The following is an 18,893-nucleotide window of genomic DNA, read 5'->3' as shown; positions in this document are numbered from 1 at the left end:
AGAGAATTTGTATCAGCCCGAGAGAATGCATTTGTATTCCTCCTGTGCTTGCATACCATTATTTTGACTTAATTCTGATGACTGTTAATTGAGTTCTGTGTATTTGTACAAAATAGTATATCAGATAGTAGATCAAATGTGAGTGTGTACCCATTTGGCTAACAGTATTACATTACATGTGTTACTAAGATATGTTATATTTTGTTGCTGGCCTCTGTATACCAGTTACCACCTTTACTGTGCCACTGCAGCACAGTCTCTCTGTGTGTTTTTCAAGCAGCTATAGGGGATATATTCAAACCATTGTATCTCTGTGGTGCTTGGTTGTGTGATTGCCTTTAGGCCATAATGACCACCCTGTTGCTATACAAAGCCATGTTGTGTAGAGAGAAAACGAGTTTGGAGTTCTCTTAAGTGATTGAATGCAGGCAGAATCCTGTATTACATGATACCACTAAAGAGACATAGTTAACAATACAAGTCAGAAGCTATTAACATGCAAGTTATGACAGGTCATTATAAGCATTAAGTGACTGGGAACAAATGCGTTGTGAGTCCAGCCATGTGCTCTGCCTCCTCAGTCTCCGGTTACGCAACTCTCAGGCTGCATCAGTTTTACGGTGTCATCCGTCAGGTTGTGTTACTACTCCTTCCAGACAGGTAGCCAGGAAGGAATTTCCATTGCGGGTGTGCACTCCGGCGGGACCCTGCCATCAGGGTGTGTGAGTCAGAGGCACTTAGACCTGCGGTGAGGCCGTTTGATTTGAGTCATCAGCCCAGTCACGTGATTCGCACGTTTTCTCAGTTACACACAATGCTGTCTTACATAAAGTTGTCTTCTAGGATTTTTTACGGGTTGATTTCTTGGTTTCCTCCTAAAGTAGTTTCTCTTATTGATCGTCAATTTTATTTACATCCTTCACATATCGAAGAAGTTGCTCCCTCGCAAAAAACAAGCTTATATGTTGCCACAAAGGAGACATGCGTGTTTCTCAGGATCTCTCCTATTTCTTCATTGAAATGCACTGAATGACCCTGCAGCAATTACATGTTGTAAATAGTTTCTGAGAAATTCGTCTTTCCAAGAGCCTGCACATGCTTCCTTGTCACCAGCATGCTATGATTTTACACTGACTGTGCAATGCGAGTTACAGATGGAAAAGTTTCCACTGTTAGCACATTCCTCTTGCAGTGCCACCGTGGGAGTTCAAGTAGACCTTTTTATTTGTAAATATTCTCTTTCGGGATAAGGGATTTGGCGTGGTTAGTGACCATATCTGGCAGTTAGAGTGCAAACCAATATAGAATGTATGTTCAGTTTGACCTTCGTTCAGAACCCGTAACTGTTACCGAAAGAGTAGTCACGCTGCCTGATGAAGTGCCTGAGTGGAAACTGAAGCACTGTAGAAGATCAGGCACCTTAATGAAATCTGACAGTTCAGGTTCAGCAAGAAACCAAATGGTTTCCTGTAGCTTAGGGCCTTGTAGAAGTGCCTAAGTATATTTTATAACCATATGTTTTCGTAGTGGATGGTATGGTAGGTCAAGGTATTCAATACCTATTCTGAAAGGCCTTGTTCCTCAATCATACGGGCTAGACTGAAAGTTTGGCGGACAAGATAGCCTGTTGAAATGAAACAGAGTACCCTGTCGGCCAAACTGCTAGTCTGCCAGTCATATTTACAGTCAGGAAGACTTCCACCATTCCCTCAAAAGAGCCCCAGTTAATGTGGTGGAAAGCATATAGGCGGTCATTATGAACATAGCGGTATGGCCCGCCATACCGGCGGTGGTGGGTAAAACCGCCAGCCGGCATGGCGGGCCACACCGCCACATAATGAACCCCATGAGGGCCGCCATCGGCAGCCCTCACTCACCACCAGGCTGCCTCCGTCAGGCAGCCTGGCGGTGGTCGGAAACATCATCCGACAGGGCAGCTGTGCTGCCCCTCAGATAATGTTTCCTGAGCCACCAGCCTTTCCCTGGCAGGTTTCCCCGCAAGGGAAAGCCTGGCGGAAGGGGTGCACCAGGGCACCCTTGGACTGCCCATGTACTTGGCGTGGGCAATGCAGGGGCCCCGGTGCAGTACCCCATCGCGCAGGTCACTGCCCGATTTTCGGGCAGTGATCTGCACGACGGGTGCAGCTGCACCCGCCGCACAGAGGCATTGGCGGCGGCTCCATGTGGAGCTGCCGTCAGTGTCCCGGCCAGATCTTCCTGTGGGCCGGCGGGCGGAAACAATGTAATGCTCCTAATACAGCCGACAGGGATCCGGGGACGCTGGCGGTCAGTGTTTTGACCGCCAGCATGAACACAGCGGTTTTTACCGCCGTGTTCATAATGAGGGCCATAGTCTGCCACCTAGCCCAAACACCATCTGCCAAATTTAGAGGTTACTGCTGACCCAGTGGTGATCTCTGTACCTACAAAGGAACCACTGTCATGGCGGCTCCTGCCAAGGTACATAAAGTCTGGTGGACAGCTGCAGTCAGTTTTGATGGATATCCACCAGACCTTTACAAAGATTTTGTGTTTCAGTAACACCCAAAGTATGCAGGCACGTATATAGTATTTCAATAGGGCAAACTTAGCCAAAAGGCTGGAGTGCGTTGTACATGGTAAAAGACAAGCATAAAATCAATGAGTAAGAGGAGATGGAACTTGGTTAAGGATTGTTAATGCATTGTGTTGTTGTCTTCTTTAAAGAGGTGAGGCTTCAATATTTCCTAAATTGGAGTACCATTAGGGCAGTCCTGATGGATAGTGGGATGCTGTTCCAGATCCTTGGTGCATAGATGGAAAAGTCCTGTTGTCTTGTTTTTTATTTTTAACGTTTTTTAGTCTACAGTCTGACTTGTAAGCTTGTTATTGGAAAACAAGAAGCTAATGACCCTCTGTTGGGATGGTAAAGTCTTCACATGGTAAGTGATGTGCACCCCTGCGTGTCCAAGTAGCAACAGTGAAAGGATTCTTGGCACTGATTTTTGTTTTCATGGGCAAATACAGATCACATGTGTGCATTATGATATAGGCCTTTTTCAAGGATTGCAGTCTAAAAGAGGTGCCCAAAATGGTACTCTTATTGATAAAAGGCTAGTGCCTTTTCATGGAATTAAGGAGCTCGAGCAGGGTGGTGGCAGCATACCGTGTAGTGATCAGTAAAAGTGAACAGGCCTTTTTACCTGTGTCACTGGAGTGACTGACACCCAACTCATCCTCTTGTTCACTGATGATCCCACCACCACCAAAACCAACTTTCACTGATGCATGACAAGCGTCGCTGACTGGATGAAAGAAAACTGCCGGCAGCTAAACACAGACAAGACTGAAGTTCATATCTTCGTCAAGAGCAGCAACACATAAAACAATATCTGGTGGGCATCAGAACCAAGACCTGCACCCTCCCCATCCGAACATGCCAGAGATCTCAGAATCATCTTTGACAACAGGCTCCCATGGAATCACAGATTAACACTGTCTCCTCCGCCTGCTTCTTCACTCTGTGCATGCTACATAAGGTCTTTAAGTGGCTACCCCAGGACACGAGATGCACCATGACACAGGCCCTCATTACCAGTCGACTATACTACAGCCATGCCCTCAACATGGGAATCGCATCACAACTCTTACACAACGCCGCAGCCACACTCATCCTCAACCTTCCTTGACAATCTCACATCACACCACACCTCAGGCAACTCCACTGGCTCCCCGTGCAGGAGAGGTGCATATTCAAGCTGCTGACCCATGCACACAAAGTTCTACACAACCAAGGACCCGTCTACATTAACCACCACCGGAATTTCCAATAACCGTCAAGAAGGCTATGCTCCTCCTAACTATCGCTTGCCCATACTCCACCTATCCACCAAAGCAGAAGTGGAGGACTATGTGGGGTGCCTTCTCCCATATAGCAGCAAAAACCTTGAACAGCTTCCACATGCATCTCCAGACCATCACCTCTCATCCAGAATTGAGTAGAGCCTTCAAGACCTGGCTATTCAAATGAGCCGCTGAGAGCTGCAAGTGCCTGGATAGCCTTGGGGTGTGATTAGTTGCGCTTTACAAATCCTGTTTGATTGATTGATACCTACAGCCTCACTCATGTAAAGCTCTGCTGCTGTGTGCTTAATTAACCTTAGCCTACATCAAGTTAATATGTAGTGCTGTGCAGGGCGTGTGGTGTTGTATGCAAATGCTGAGTGTAGGAAAGTACCATCTTGCCTGGCATGTTACCCCCATATTTCACTGTATATATGTTGTTTTAGTCTATGTGTCACTGGGACCCTGCCAGACAGGGCCCCATGTGCCCTGTATGTGTTCCCTGTGTGATGCCTAACTGTCTCACTGAGGCTCTGCTAACTAGAACCTCAGTGGTTATGCTCTCTCTACTTTCCAAATTTGTCACTAACAGGCTAGTGACTAAATTTATCAATTCACATTGGCATACTGGTACACCCATATTGTATATGGTACTGAGGTACCCAGGGTATTGGGGTTCCAGGAGATCCCTATGGGCTGCAGCATTTCTTTTGCCACCCATAGGGAGCTCTGACAATTCTTACACAGGCCTGCCACTGCAGCCTGCGTGAAATAACGTCCACGTTATTTCACAGCCATTTACCACTGCACATAAGTAACTTATAAGCCACCTATATGTCTAACCTTCACCTGGTGAAGGTTGGTGCAAAGTTACTTAGTGTGTGGGCACCCTGGCATAAGCCAAGGTGCCCCCACATCGTTCAGGGCAAATTCCCTGGACTTTGTGAGTGCGGGGACACCATTACACGTGTGCACTATACATAGGTCACTACCTATGTATAGCGTCACAATGGTAACTCCGAACATGGCCATGTAACATGTCTAAGATCATGGAATTGTCACCCCAATAACATTCTGGTATGAACATGTCTAAGATCATGGAATTGTCACCCCAATAACATTCTGGTATTGGGGGGACAATTCCATGATCCCCGGGTCTCTAGCACAGAACCCGGGTACTGCCAAACTGCCTTTCCGGGGTCTCCACTGCAGCTGCTGCTGCCAACCCCTCAGACAAGTTTCTGCCCTCCTGGGGTCCAGGCAGCCCTGGCCCAGGAAGGCAGAACAAAGGATTTCCTCTGAGAGAGGGTGTTACACCCTCTCCCTTTGGAAATAGGTGTGAAGGTCTGGGGAGGAGTAGCCTCCCCCAGCCTCTGGAAATGCTTTGATGGGCACAGATGGTGCCCATCTCTGCATAAGCCAGTCTACACCGGTTCAGGGATCCCCCAGCCCTGCTCTGGCGCGAAACTGGACAAAGGAAAGGGGAGTGACCACTCCCCTGACCAGTACCTCCTAGGCGAGGTGCCCAGAGCTCCTCCAATGTGTCCCAGACCTCAGCCATCTTGGAAACAGAGGTGTTGGGGGCACCCTGGACTGCTCTGAGTGGCCAGTGCCAACAGGTGATGTCAGAAGCTCCTTCTGATAGGCTCTTACCTCTCTTGGTAGCCAATCCTCCTTCCTTGGTATCCAAACCTCCTTTTCTGGCTATTTAGGGTCTCTGCTTTGGGGAATTCTTCAGATAACGAATGCAAGAGCTCACCAGAGTTCCTCTGAATCTCCCTCTTCACCTTCTACCAAAGGATTGACCGCTGACTGCTCCAGGACGCCTGCAAAACCGCAACAAAGTAGCAAGACGACTACCAGCAACATTGTAGCGCCTAATCCTGCCTGCTTTCTCAACTGTTTCCAGGTGGTGCATGCTCTGGGGGTAGCCTGCCTTCACCCTGCACCAGTAGCTCCGAAGAAATATCCCGTGGGTCGACGGAATCTTCCCCCTGCTAACGCAGGCACCAAAAGACTGCTACAGTGGTCCTCTGGGTCCCCTCTCATCCTGATGAGCGTGGTCCCTGGGACACAGCAACCCTGTCCAAGTGACTCCCACAGTCCAGTGACTCTTCAGTCCAAGTTTGGTGGAGGTAAGTCCTTGCCTCCCCACGCTAGACTGCAAAGCTGTGTACAGCGTGATTTGAAGCTGTTCCGGCTTCTGTGCACTCTTCCAGGATTTCCATCATGCACAGCCTAGCCTGGGTCCCCAGCACTCCGTCCTGCAGTGCACAACCTTCTGAGTTGTCCTCCGGCGTTGTGGGACTCCCTTTTGTGACTTCACGTGGACTCTAGTTCACTTTTCTTCTAAGTGCCTGTTGGGGTACTTCTGCGGGTGCTGCTTGCTTCTGTGAGGGCTCTCTGACTTGCTGAGCGACCCCTCTGTCTCCTCCTCCAAAAGGCGACATCCTGGTCCTTTCTGGTCCTCAGCAGCACCCAAAAACCTCTACCGCAACCCTTGCAGCTAGCAAGGCTTGTTTGCGGTCTTTTTGCGTGGGAACACCTCTGCAAGCTTCATCGCGACGTGGGACATCCGTCTTCCAAAGGAAAAGTCCCTAGTCCTCTTCTTTCTTGCAGAACTCCAAGCTTCTTCCAACCGGTGGCAGCTTCCTTGCACCTTCAGCTGGGGATTCCTGGGCTCCTGCCCCCCCCGGACACTGTCGCGACTATTGGACTTGGGCCCCTTGTCTTACAGGTACTCAGGTCCGGAAATCTGTTGTCAGTGCACTGCTGGTGTGTGTTCTTCCTCCAGAATCCTCCTATCACGACTTCTGTGCTCTCTGGGGGCAGTAGGTGCACTTTACTCCTACTTTTCAGGGTCTTGGGGTGGGGTATTTTTCTAACCCTCACTGTTTTCTTACAGTCCCAGCGACCCTCTAGATGCTCACATAAGTCTGGGGTCCATTCGTGGTTCGCATTCCACTTTTAGAGTATATGGTTTGTGTTGCCCCTATACCTATGCTTGCCTATTGCAACCTATTGTAATTCTACACTGTTTGCATTATCTAATTTTGGTTTGTGTACATATAACTTGTGTATAGTACTTACCTTCTTACTGAGGGTACTCACTGAGATACTTGTGGCATTTTCTCATAAAAATAAAGTAACTTTATTTTAGTAACTCTGTGTATTGTGTTTTCTTATCATATTATGCATATGATATAAGTGGTATAGTAGGAGCTTTGCATGTCTCCTAGTTCAGCCTAAGCTGCTTTGCCATAGCTACCTTCTATCAGCCTAAGCTGCTAGAAACACCTCTTCTACACTAATAAGGGATAACTGGACCTGGCACCAGGTGTAAGTACCTCTGGTACCCACTATAAGCCAGGCCAGCCTCCTACACTGAGTGTATGTGTGCCTGTGAATAGTACAATATGTGGAAGACTCTGGGTTCCATTTTGTAAGGCCTAGTGCTGAATGGAGGAGCATGAAGAGGTAGAGGAATGCACCCAATAAGATCTCTGGATTGCTGCATTCCTGTGAGCTGGGTAGGATGCACACTGGAGGAAGAAGGGGTGGACTCTTCAGTACAGAGGGTGCTCTTACATTCAGGGAGATGTCACTGGAAAGGGTCCTAGGCACCTCTCAGGTAGGAAGATGGGGATGATAAGAGGATCATACAAAATAGTGCTGGGGCCCACAGTGGCTGACATCCAGGTGTGAACCTCTAGTCACTACCATGGCCTGTGTGGTGAGGCGTTTGAATTTGTAGTAGCTTCTGCTGTGACAGCCTGGTTTCTGGAGGAAGATCAGGACAGAGGAGTGGGCACTTTAAAAGGAAGCAGACCCCTGATACAATCTACAAAGACTCAGACCCCAATTCACATTTGCGGTCTGGAAATGGACTATAAGAAGACGAGCTTGCGGTCCCCAAAAGTTTCATCGTCAAGCAGCCAGTTGTGCTGTGCGAGAGGGAGAAGCTCTGCAATACTTCTGTCTATGACAAGGACTTGGGGCTAAGGCCTTTCGGTCTCCCAGCTGGGTGAGGGGCCATCAACCAGGGAAATCCAAGACCACCTGTTCCTGGAGCCTTAAGCACTAGTGTCTGCCTGTTTGGAAACACCAGTGTGCCCTGTGAGGAAGAGGAGAGTGCTTGGAGGTCCATTGGGGGATCCTGGTGAGTGGATTCTTGTAGCGTGGTGTGAGGTGACTGGTGCTGCACTGATCAGGTTCAAGTCCCGATATGCCACAGAGGGTTGCTGTGAAAGTAACTGTGGTTGGCATCAATGCTGTGCTGTTCAGGCCGTAGACCATCTGTGGAGTGAAGTTGACGACCCCGTATGCCATTGGGGGCCGCTGTGAAGATATGTGATCGAGCTGTCGCCCGTGTGCAGAGTAAGGTCGGTGACCACGTGTGCCAGACAGGGCCACTGGAGAGGACAAGGACTGTTGAGTGGTTCAAGCGTCCGTCAAGAGAAGCTGCTGTGGTGACTTGCAGGCTCAAGCCCCATCTGAGGATCAGAACTGGAGTAATCAACCCCGCCACTCACCTTCCACCCTGTGAAAAGGATCGAAGAAACTTACCATCTCACCGAAGGAAGGGCCATTGATGCTCACCTGCTGAACCTGCAGAGCTTTGAGTTCTACTTAACAACAGCAGCTGCTGCAGCTCTCCGAGACGTTCACGAGTTAACACTCCTGGAGATTCCAGTCAGGCCATCACTGAAGGAACAAGTGAGGCTGATCATAGGGCTGGAAGGCCCCAGGGGAACGTGTTATGCTGCAGAAAGATTCAAGCGTTGGAACACTTGACTTTGAAAGAGCCAGAGTCCGCTGGAACACTTGACTTTGAAAGAGTCGGAGTGGGACTCCTAAGACTAAGCAGTAAGCTAGAGGGGTGTACTCTGAATGTTACCTATAGTGAATGGGGAATAATTAATACAGTTAGTAAGAGGAAGATGGGACCTATATATTGAACTCTAGGACCCTCATCTGGGGGCAGGGTTGAGGCTTGTGTATATTGTTTATATATGCCGTATTTCACTTTGTGTTTGTATATAAGTGCTCCTTTTTTGTCACTAAAACATATATTTGGCTGCACAATAATTTATTGTTGCTATTTAATGTCTTTTGAGTTGTGAACCTGCGTTTACGCCCTGTCTATCTAGACTCCCCACCACCACCCCAAGCGAGAAACACTGGACTGCTCGGCCCACGCTAATACTGAGAGTCAAGTGCTGAAGGGATACATGTCCCAGTTACTCAGGATCCATAGTAAGTTGGGCCCCAGGACATTAGGAGTAAAAGCCCTTAACCCCGACGGTTGGGCTTAGTACCTCCCGCCTTCCCAGTGGCCCCTTGAAAAGGGTTTTGCCTTCCTCACACCTAGGGAGGGTTTTCCTTGGGTGTGGGGATCATTATTCTTTTCTGTCCTTCACCCGATCCACCCTAAACATTGCAGGCACTATAATGCCCTTCCTACGACAGCCCCTACTATGTCAGGCTTTCAGAGGAGGGTTTCTGCAGACAGGGCCAACCGGGCTCCATCAACAGTAAAGTGGCTGTTTTCCTGACCCTAAATAGGGCAGGCAGATTACCAATCTGCCAAAACAAAGTGCTCTATCACATTTGCGATGGAGTACCCTGTCTGCCAAACAAATCTGGCACTTAATTTTAGGAGGTGGTGATGTGGTCTAACCCAGTGGGAACCGTTCTGGGATTAAACTCCCACTGGCAGCATATGGTACCCTGTTCTGTTTCTGGTTGAGAGACACACTGGGTGGGAACACTGTAACAATCGTAATACACTAAGTTGTTGCTTTGATCAGTATCTTAAATATTTTTTTTTACTCCTCTAAATGTAAGGGTCCCTGTCCGGTTTTGAGCTCAGCTTCTTACCCCAGCATCTCAAGTACCACAACTGGTTTGTATATGTTTTTTCTGACATGCATGATCATATTACAGCAGATGATAATGAAGCAAAAGCTGGATAACTGTAAAATATGTAGATCAGGTGCTAAGAGAACTACAGTGAAGGTAACTGAAGACTGGCGAGTCTAAACTCTCTTTGAATATTAACTTGCCAAAAGAATGGTTAGCTGCTCTTTTACCTGGAAATAGAGCACCAACGCTTACAAGTAGCTGAACAGAAGAAATTCTGATTCAAGCTTTCATTTGTAGGCAGAAATTCAGAGTTCTGAAAACAGTGATTCTGACAAAGAAACATATGATTAAGGTTGTAAAACTAGAAGAACAATATCCTGATTAAAAATACATTTTGAATACAGAATGATACCATCCTAAGAAAAACACTGTCTTTGTGATAAATTAGGTAAGGCTGTGTTAAGAGCCTGTAGCTCCCCAACTCTGTTGGTAGAAGTTATCCAAATTAAGAAAGCAACTTTCCAGGTCATTAAAACAAGGAAGGATACCGTATTATGTACCTCAAGCAAACAAAGCTCTAGGGAATACATCAGTCATATATAACTCATGAAGATGGGTGGTGCAGGCACAATGGAGGTAGAAAATCCACTGAATAAGAAACAAACAAATGAGGGTGACAACTAATCCAACAAATGGTAAGCAATGGGCTGGTCCTAAGCCCGCTGTACTTTTAGGTATGGTGCACAAGAGGTATTTTGACAAGAAAACAATTAAAGCTATGTGTATGCAAAACCTAAAGTGGAATCTTTAGTATATTTATATATTGATGAGCAACACAGGAAGCATAACTGCATGCTGAACTGAAAAGCGAAATCCAAAATATGGTTTAGAGTAACTAAGGGCCAGATGCAGGAAGAAAGCAAATTGCGACTTGCAATTTGCGAGTCCGTGCGACTCGCAAATTGCAAGTCGCAATTTGCTATGCAGAAAGGTGTCTCAGACACCTTCTGCAACTCGCAATGGGGTCGCAAAGACCCACCTCATAAATATTTATGAGGTGGGTCGCAGTTTGCGACCCCATTGCGAGTATAGGCACTCGCTAACATGGAGGCCTGCTGTAGTCAGCAGGCCTCCATGTTAGCGACCTGCTTTTAAATAAAGCAGTTTTTTTTTTTTTTTTTTAAATGTAGCCCGTTTTCCCTAAGGGAAAACGAGCTGCATTTCAAAAAATCCGAAACCTTTTGTTTCGGTTTTTTCAGGGCAGGGAGTGATCCCTTGGACCACTCCCTGTCCTGAAAAAATGTTTTGGGGTCCATTCACAAAGGGGAAGGGGTCCCATGGGGACCCCTTCCCGTTTGCGAATGGGTTACCATCCACTTCAAGTGGATGGTAACTGCGACTCCATTTGCGACCGCATACGCGGTCACAAATGGAATTGCATACCATTGCGAATCGCAAATAGGAAGGGAACACCCCTTCCTATTTGCGATTCGGAAATGCATTTTGCGAGTCGGATCCGACTCGCAAAATGCATTTCAACATAGCAAAGTGGCTTTTGCGAGTCGCAAACGGCGTTTTTCGCCGTTTGCGACTCGCAAAACCCTTGCTACATCTGGCCCTAAATCATCTATATTTCTCAACATAAAGAAAACGCTTCAAAAACAAATGCAAGAAGGTACACTCTTAGATTAACAGCTCAGACTTTTGTTGGAAAGAATAGTGAATTAAGCATTTCTTTTTATATTTATGGTGGTTGCATGTACACCTTCAGTCCCATTGGAAAAAAAATATATACAACATTAAATTACTCACCACCACTAAACTACAAACCTACCACCATCCTTACCCAGTGGTGGGCAACACTGGGTAGAATAGTGAGTACCCACTCACAAACCTGTCATGGAAGCTACTAACACAATTACTTATACCTGCTAAACTTACTATAGCCACTCATTAAATGTTCAAACTATTCCACCGATATCTTTGTAGTGCACAAAGGCGAGAAATGTGTATGATTTGGAGAAATTATCATCCATGCTAAACAACAAAATGCATGAATTTGAAAAATCTTGGCCACCATATAAGACGTATGTCAAAAGATATCCCCAGGACACAATAAGTGTTCCACGTATGCCTGTCACACAGTATTTCATTTAGGCAAACTGTCGTCCTCCTCAGAAGGCCTCAACACAGAAAATATAAATGCTATATAGTTATTTTTGACTCAGTGATGGTTTGAGCTTCTGTACCTTTCGCAAACATTAAACTTTATTCAGCAAGCGTGCCATAAAAGTTAAATCCAAAATGCAATAAAACAGAATCAAAGAATGCATAAGAATATACGTGCATATAAACCTGCAAAAAGCATTAATCCTGAGCTCATATAAAAGCTTAGTCAGCTAGTTAAAAGGTTATCCAGTGAGGGCGAACAATTGGCGAAAGTTTGCAAATGCGTAATGACTGATGAGTTTGAGCTTCCTGTAACCTATGCCTTGTTTATGGTAGCTCTGCTCACCCTCAAGAAAAAAAAGGTAAATCTGTGAAAAAAATTTACCTACAAAAATTCGTAAGGTCGCCTGGTGCTCCTCAGGAAGTCAGTTGGCTAAAATTGACATTCTTTATTTGTGGCTGAAGGGTAGTCGTTTATTATTTACTACTAAAACGGAGCTATTGCCGCTTCAGGAGCCTTCACTAATCACAGTCAAGCTGAATTATATATTGGTGAATTGATAATGTTGACTTTGAATAATCAACTAAATGTATTCTACGGTTCTTATCTATAGAAGAGAGAAAGCAGGTGCCAAGTAGATCTACAGGAATTCTAGGGCTCTTATCTATAGATAAGGGAAAGCAGGTGGCCCGGAAGATCTACAGAGAGCATCTAGCTCCCGCCTGAATCGACTAGGAACAGGAACAACATCACAAACATCGTTAGGGACTAAAATTAACTTGCACTAAAGAGTTTCTAGTCTTTTAAACAATGCTGAAATAGTAAAGAACACAGGATTGAGACTTTTCTGAGAGCGTCTTGAATGTGCTAAAGCCTCAAGCTTTTACATCTCCAGGAAGGCGCCTGAATAGTCTTTTTGAAAACATGGTGGTATTGAAAAAGGAGGCCTTAGAAAACTGGGACTATCGTACTTTAATACTGGGTATTCGTGTATTAAACATGTAGAAAGCTGATAGGATACCGTTAATTCTTTAGGTCATGTATTCCTCATGGACTATGGTGTTGTCTCGGGATAACTGCGTTCCCTCAAGAAGCCAGCATTAATTCTTGGGATGTAGATTTCGTAGCTTATTTCACTTTATAGGTCTAGGAGAATGGTGCACTGGCGGGACATAAGGACCAGATGTACAAGGCAATTTTTCTGTTGCAAACGCTGCAATTTGCAAAATCACACAGTTTGCAACAGCAAAATAGATTTTTCCTGTGTATTAAGGCCTTTTTGGGAGCTGGAAAAACATTTTTAACTTACAAAGAGTGCTTATGAACCCATTCAGGATAGTAATTAGCGGCGTGAAAGTAGCGTTTCCTCTGATTGTGATTCGGAATAGTGTGTATCAATGGTGTATGGTCACAATTGTGTTCATAAACCACTGAAAAGTAACTGACTAAAACAGTGGCAACAGATTTGCTGAGGGGAAACTGTCCACATTGGACAGCTTCTCAATTGGTAATCGGGTTTTTCAGGAACTTGGGATGCTTCAAAAAATTCCTCTTGAGAATGGAAACACAGGTGTTCCACTGTTCCTTGCAGACACCATCTGTGTGTTTGTATACAGTCACAGCGGGTCACAGACAGCAAATAGTTTGTTGGCAAACAACTGATGTGCAATTGAGACCACTTTTGGCGACCGGTCTTTCAGACCTCTTTCCCTAAACAGTTTTCTCAGTATGCCTGATTGTTTTCTAAGAGGGATATGAAATATATTAATGAATTTTCCAAAACTGCGCCCTTATTTCAGATTTTTAGACCACTGTCCATGGGTTGTATCACAAATAGTGATAAGAATACTTTCTCTTAAGAGGGGACCACATCTCAGGAATGGTTCAATAACTTTGATAAGGTGCAAATTTCTTAAACTCACTGTAGGAAAGTACCCTCTTTTTGGCATGGTTGCCCCCCCACTTTTAGCCTCCTGTCAGTATGCTTTAACTGTTTTCACTGGGATCCTGCTAACCAAGAGCCCATTGATTGTGCTCTCTCCCTCTAAATTTGGTTGCTTAGGACTTTGCACACCCCACAATTGGCATAATGCTGTCCGCATATAAGTCTCTAGTATATGGTATTTGGGTACTCAGGGCATCGGGGCACCATGGGATCACCATAGGCTGCAGCATATTTTGAGCCACCCATGGAAGCACATGCAAAATTTGTATGCAGGCCTGCCATTGCAGCCTGCGTGAAAAGGTGCATGCACCCTTTCACTACAAGTCACTGCATTAGGTCACTGTAAGTAACCCCTATGGTAGGCCCTCCTAGCCCAGAGGGCAGGGTGCAGGTATCTCTGTGTGAGGGCACCCCTGCATGAGCAGAGGTGCCCCTACGAACTCCAGCTTCACTGCACTGGACTTCGTAAGTGGGGGGAAGACATTGTACTTGTGTACTGGACACCGGTCACTACCTGTGTCCAGCTACATAATGGTAACCCTGAACCTGGGCATGTTTGGTATCAAACATGTCAGAATCATACCCTAATAGTGTTGCCAGTATTGGTTGTACGATTCCATGCACACTGGGGGCTCCTTAGAGGACTCCCAGCATTACTCCTACCACTTTTCTTGTATTTTCCGGGCAGCCCACACTGCTGCCACCCGTCAGACAGGTTTCTGCCTTCTTGCTGTTGACCAGCTCAGGCAGAGGAAGGTAGAACAAATGATTTCCTGTGGGAGAGGGACGTAACACCCTCTCCCTTGGAAAAAGGTGTTACATGGCTTGGGAGGAGAAGCCTCCCAAGGCACCGGTATGCTTTGAACGACACATTTGGTGCCCTCCTTGCATAAACCGGTTTGCAACAATCCAGGGACTCCTGGTCTCTGCTCTGGCACAAAACTGGGCAAAGGAAAGGGGAGTGACCACTCCCCTGTCCATCACCACCTCGGGGTAGTGCCCAGAGCTCTTCCAGGTGGCCACTTGACTCTGGCACCTTAAATCCAAGGTGGGCAGAGGCTCCAGAAGCATCTGAGTGGCCAGGTCAGGTAGGTGACGTCATAGCCACCTCTTGATAGGTGGTCACTCTGCTAGGGGACCAATCCCCCTTCCTGGGCTATTTAGGGCCTCCATCTCGGGTGGGTCCTCGGATTCAACATGCAAGATTCCAGCAGGGCTCCTGTTCATTGTTTACTTCATCTTCTGGCCACTGGGACTGCAACTGGACTCTCCAGGAACCGACAATCTGCAACTACAGCGAAGACTCCGCTCTGCAACGTTGTTTCTCTGGCTCCTTCCAGCAACTGCAACATTTCCCTGGCAGTGCATCCTCTGAGGGCGGCAAGTCCTCAGCCTGCACAAGAAGTAAGAAGGAATCTCCCTAGGAGTGAAGGAGTCAGCTCCCTGCATCTGCAGGCACCAACTGCAACAAAGACCGGCTGCATGGATCTGCTCTCTTCCGGAACTGCGTGAATCCTGCATCACAGGTGGTGGTCTGGAATGGCCCCTTGGTCCACTTTACCAGCTGTCCAACTTGGGAGATGATAAGCCCTTGCCTCTCCTTACAGAACACAGAACAGTACCCCTGTGCACCACGACTTTTGCAGCTACCAAGGCTTGTTTGCTCCTCCTCCAAGGGATCTTTAGGCTCCGGGTAGCTTCGGCCTCCAGCACTCTTTCCTGCAAAGCACAATCTCCTGCCTGCTTCGCCAGCGATGTGGGACTCCTCTTCAGGTGTGCTGAGGGGGTCTGAGTGCAACTCCTGTGCCAGCTACCCATGGGTCACCTGTGGGGGCTGCCACCTCTTCTTGTGACTCTCCCAAGTGCTGAGGATCACCTCAAATTGTCCTCCTTGCTGGTCCTCGTGAGCCTTGAAAAACCTTCTTCTCCGGCTCTAGCATTTGCCATGGCTTTCTGGTGGTTTTCCAGCACCACTGACCGATTGCATCACGACTGCCAATGTGGGACATCACTTGCATCACTTCTGGAACTCCTCTTCTGCTCCTGTGCTGTACTGCTGCCTTTCTTCATTCACTGTCAACCTGTTCCTGCATCCACAGAAGGGTGGGTAGTGGCTCCTGCCACAGCTGGACACTCCATCATGAAGAAAACAAGTTACTTACCTGTAACTACAGTTATCCAGTATTGGGATCTTTCATAAATTCACATGCTTGAATCATCCCTGTCGTCGAAGTGGGAGTCCCACGGTACATAAAATAGCAATAAATAATAAATAAAAATTTGTTGCCATAGGCTATAATGGAGCCAGCATTTGCTCACATAGCCTATCCATGTCCTTTTGTGAAAGGACCCAAACCTGCCTGCTGTCCAATCAGGTACCAGCACCCTCTAGAACCTTCTCCAGAGAAGCTCCCTTCCTCAGATTTTCCAGCACAAGAGTGAAAAAGTAGAACCTGAGAGGAAATGCGAGCATCAAAGGGGAGGAGGGTGGGTCGCATGTGAATTTATGAAAGATACCAATACTGGATAACTGTAGTTACAGGTAAGTAACTTGTTTTCTTATCCAGTATTGGATCTTTCATAAATTCACATGCTTGAATCTGAATAGACAGCAGTATGGTTGATAAACATTGTATCCAGCGTGGGTGGAGGGTGCGAGCATGAAGACCCTCTATCTCCAATATAAGTAATAATAATAATAATCATAGTAAACTCATACATTTCTGATCGTGAGTTAAGAAGGAATACAGATACTTTAAGTACGTGTACATAAATACTAAAATTCATGCTGTAACTACCGATATAAACATATATACATATATTTTTATATATATAGATATATCTATCTATATATATATATATATATATATATGTATATATCCATGTATATATATATATATATACATCTATAAATACATACATACACCTTACATATTCACATGGAAGCATAATAGAAACATGGTTATTTGCATTTCAAACCATATGTCTATAACTAAGGAAAGGTCTCACCTTAATGAAAGAGATGGCGTAGCACAGCTTGTCCTACTAGAGAGTCTGTTCTTTGTGATGACTCCAAACAATAGTGCTGCATAAAGGAGTGCGTAGTTTTCCATGTCGCAGCCTGGCAAATTTTATCAAGGGCAATACTTTGAAACAAAGCAGCCGATGTGGAGACTGCTCTTGTGGAGTGGGCTCTCGGGCGCCTAGTCAAGGGTTTTCCTGCCTTGGTGTGACAAAATTGGATTGTCAAAGAAATCCACCGGGCTACAGTGGCTTTGGTTACTCCTGTTCCCTGTCGTCCCAGAGAATAAGATACTAGGAGTTGGTCTGATTTTCTGATGTGTTTTTTACTTTGCAGATAAAATTTTAGGCATCGTTTGATGTCCAAAGAGTGGAGAGTTTTCTCTGCTATCGTAGTAGGGTTTGGAAAAAAGGTTTGTAGAATAACGGGTTTATTGAGGTGGAACGAAGATGGAACCTTGGGAAGATATTTGGGATTGGTTCGGAGCATAACGAAGTCTTCAGAGAAAACTAAAAAGGGTTCTTTAGTAGTGAACGCCTGTATATCACTGACTCTCCTGGTAGAGGTGAGAGCGAGCAAGTTTGACACTTTCCAGGTGATGTACTTGAGCTCCGCCCTATGAATGGGCTCAAAAGGAGCTTTCATGAGTTGGGAGAGGACAATATTAAGATGCCACTCTGGCGGAGGTAAGCGTACCGGAGGAAAGGTGCGGAACAGCCCTTTCATAAACTGTTTGATGACTCTGGATGAGCCGATAGATGGCATGTCAGCCGATCGCCTGTAAGAGGCTATAGCTGCTAGGTGAATCTTGACTGATGCATGGGAAAGACCAGCTTTGGAGAGAGAGAGAGAGCAGGTAAGAAAGAATTTGCTCAGGATTAATCTGAAATGGGTGGAAATTATTCTGAGAGCACCAAACACAGGATCTCTTCCATTTGAGTTTGTATGTCTTGTTCGTGCTCTCTGCTCGTGCCTTAGATAATATAAGTCTACATTCTTGATCAATGTTCATATCTTGGAACTCTCTGTACTCAGGAGCCAAGCATGCAAGTGTAGTGAAGTTGGGTCGGGATGTAAGATGAGACCCTGATTCTTCGTTAGAAGATTGTGGTTGCAAGGGAGGCGGACTGGATTGGCTACTGACCGGAGTAGAAGCTCCGTGTACCAGTACTGTCTGGGCCACTTGGGGCTATGAGAATGATCCTGCAGTATTCGGTCTTCATTTTCCTGAGGAGCCTGGGTATCAGTGTAATGGGGGGGGGGGAAGCGTATGCAAAGATCCCGGACCATCTTATCAAAAGAGCATTTCCCCACGACGCATTTGGCGTTCAGATTGGTGGCGAACAAGTCTAGGATCAGCCAACCCCATCGTTGGAAGATGTCCTCGAGTATGGTCTGGTTGAGTTCCCACTCGTGACAGTTGTCGTCCGTCCTGCTGAGAGAGTCCGCTAGAGCATTGTTGACCCCAGCCAGGTGCTCCGCCCTGAGGCGGACGTTGTTCAGTGAGAGCCAGTTCCAGAGAGACTGAGCTTCTCTTGAGAGGGAGAGGGATCTTGTTCCTCCCTGCTTGTTGATGTAGAGCATGCTTGTTGTGTTGTCTGTTCTGACTAACACTGATGATCCTGCGATGCGTGGCGGAAAAGCTTTGAGCGTGAGATGAATCGCCTTCAGCTCTAACAGGTTTATGTGCATCTCTTTTTGGAGCTTGGACCATCTGCCTTGAATACGCATGTCCTGTAAATGGCCTCCCCATCTTTCCAAGGAGGCGTCCGTGGTGATGCCGAAATCTGTTATTGGTGCCAGAAAAGTTAGACCGTGGGAGAGGTGGTTGATGTGAGACCACCATTCTAACACCTGCCGAATCCTTGGTGTGATAGTTATTAAGTCGTCGAAGGATCCTTGCGACTGGGTCCATTGAAGTTGCAGTTCTTCTGGCAGCGGCCTCATTTTGAGTCTTGCTAGCCGTACTAGGACTATGGCTGAGGAAATCATGCCCAGAAGCGATTTGAATAGTCGTACTGAAACAAATTTTCTTGCGGAGATTGTGACAGCCAATTGGGCCAGCTTCT

The sequence above is a fragment of the Pleurodeles waltl genome, chromosome 12 (assembly GCF_031143425.1).
Source record: "Pleurodeles waltl isolate 20211129_DDA chromosome 12, aPleWal1.hap1.20221129, whole genome shotgun sequence".
Taxonomy (NCBI): Eukaryota; Metazoa; Chordata; class Amphibia; order Caudata; family Salamandridae; genus Pleurodeles; species Pleurodeles waltl.
The sequence above is the reverse complement of the archived record's forward strand: the minus strand, read 5'-3'. Positions refer to the sequence as shown.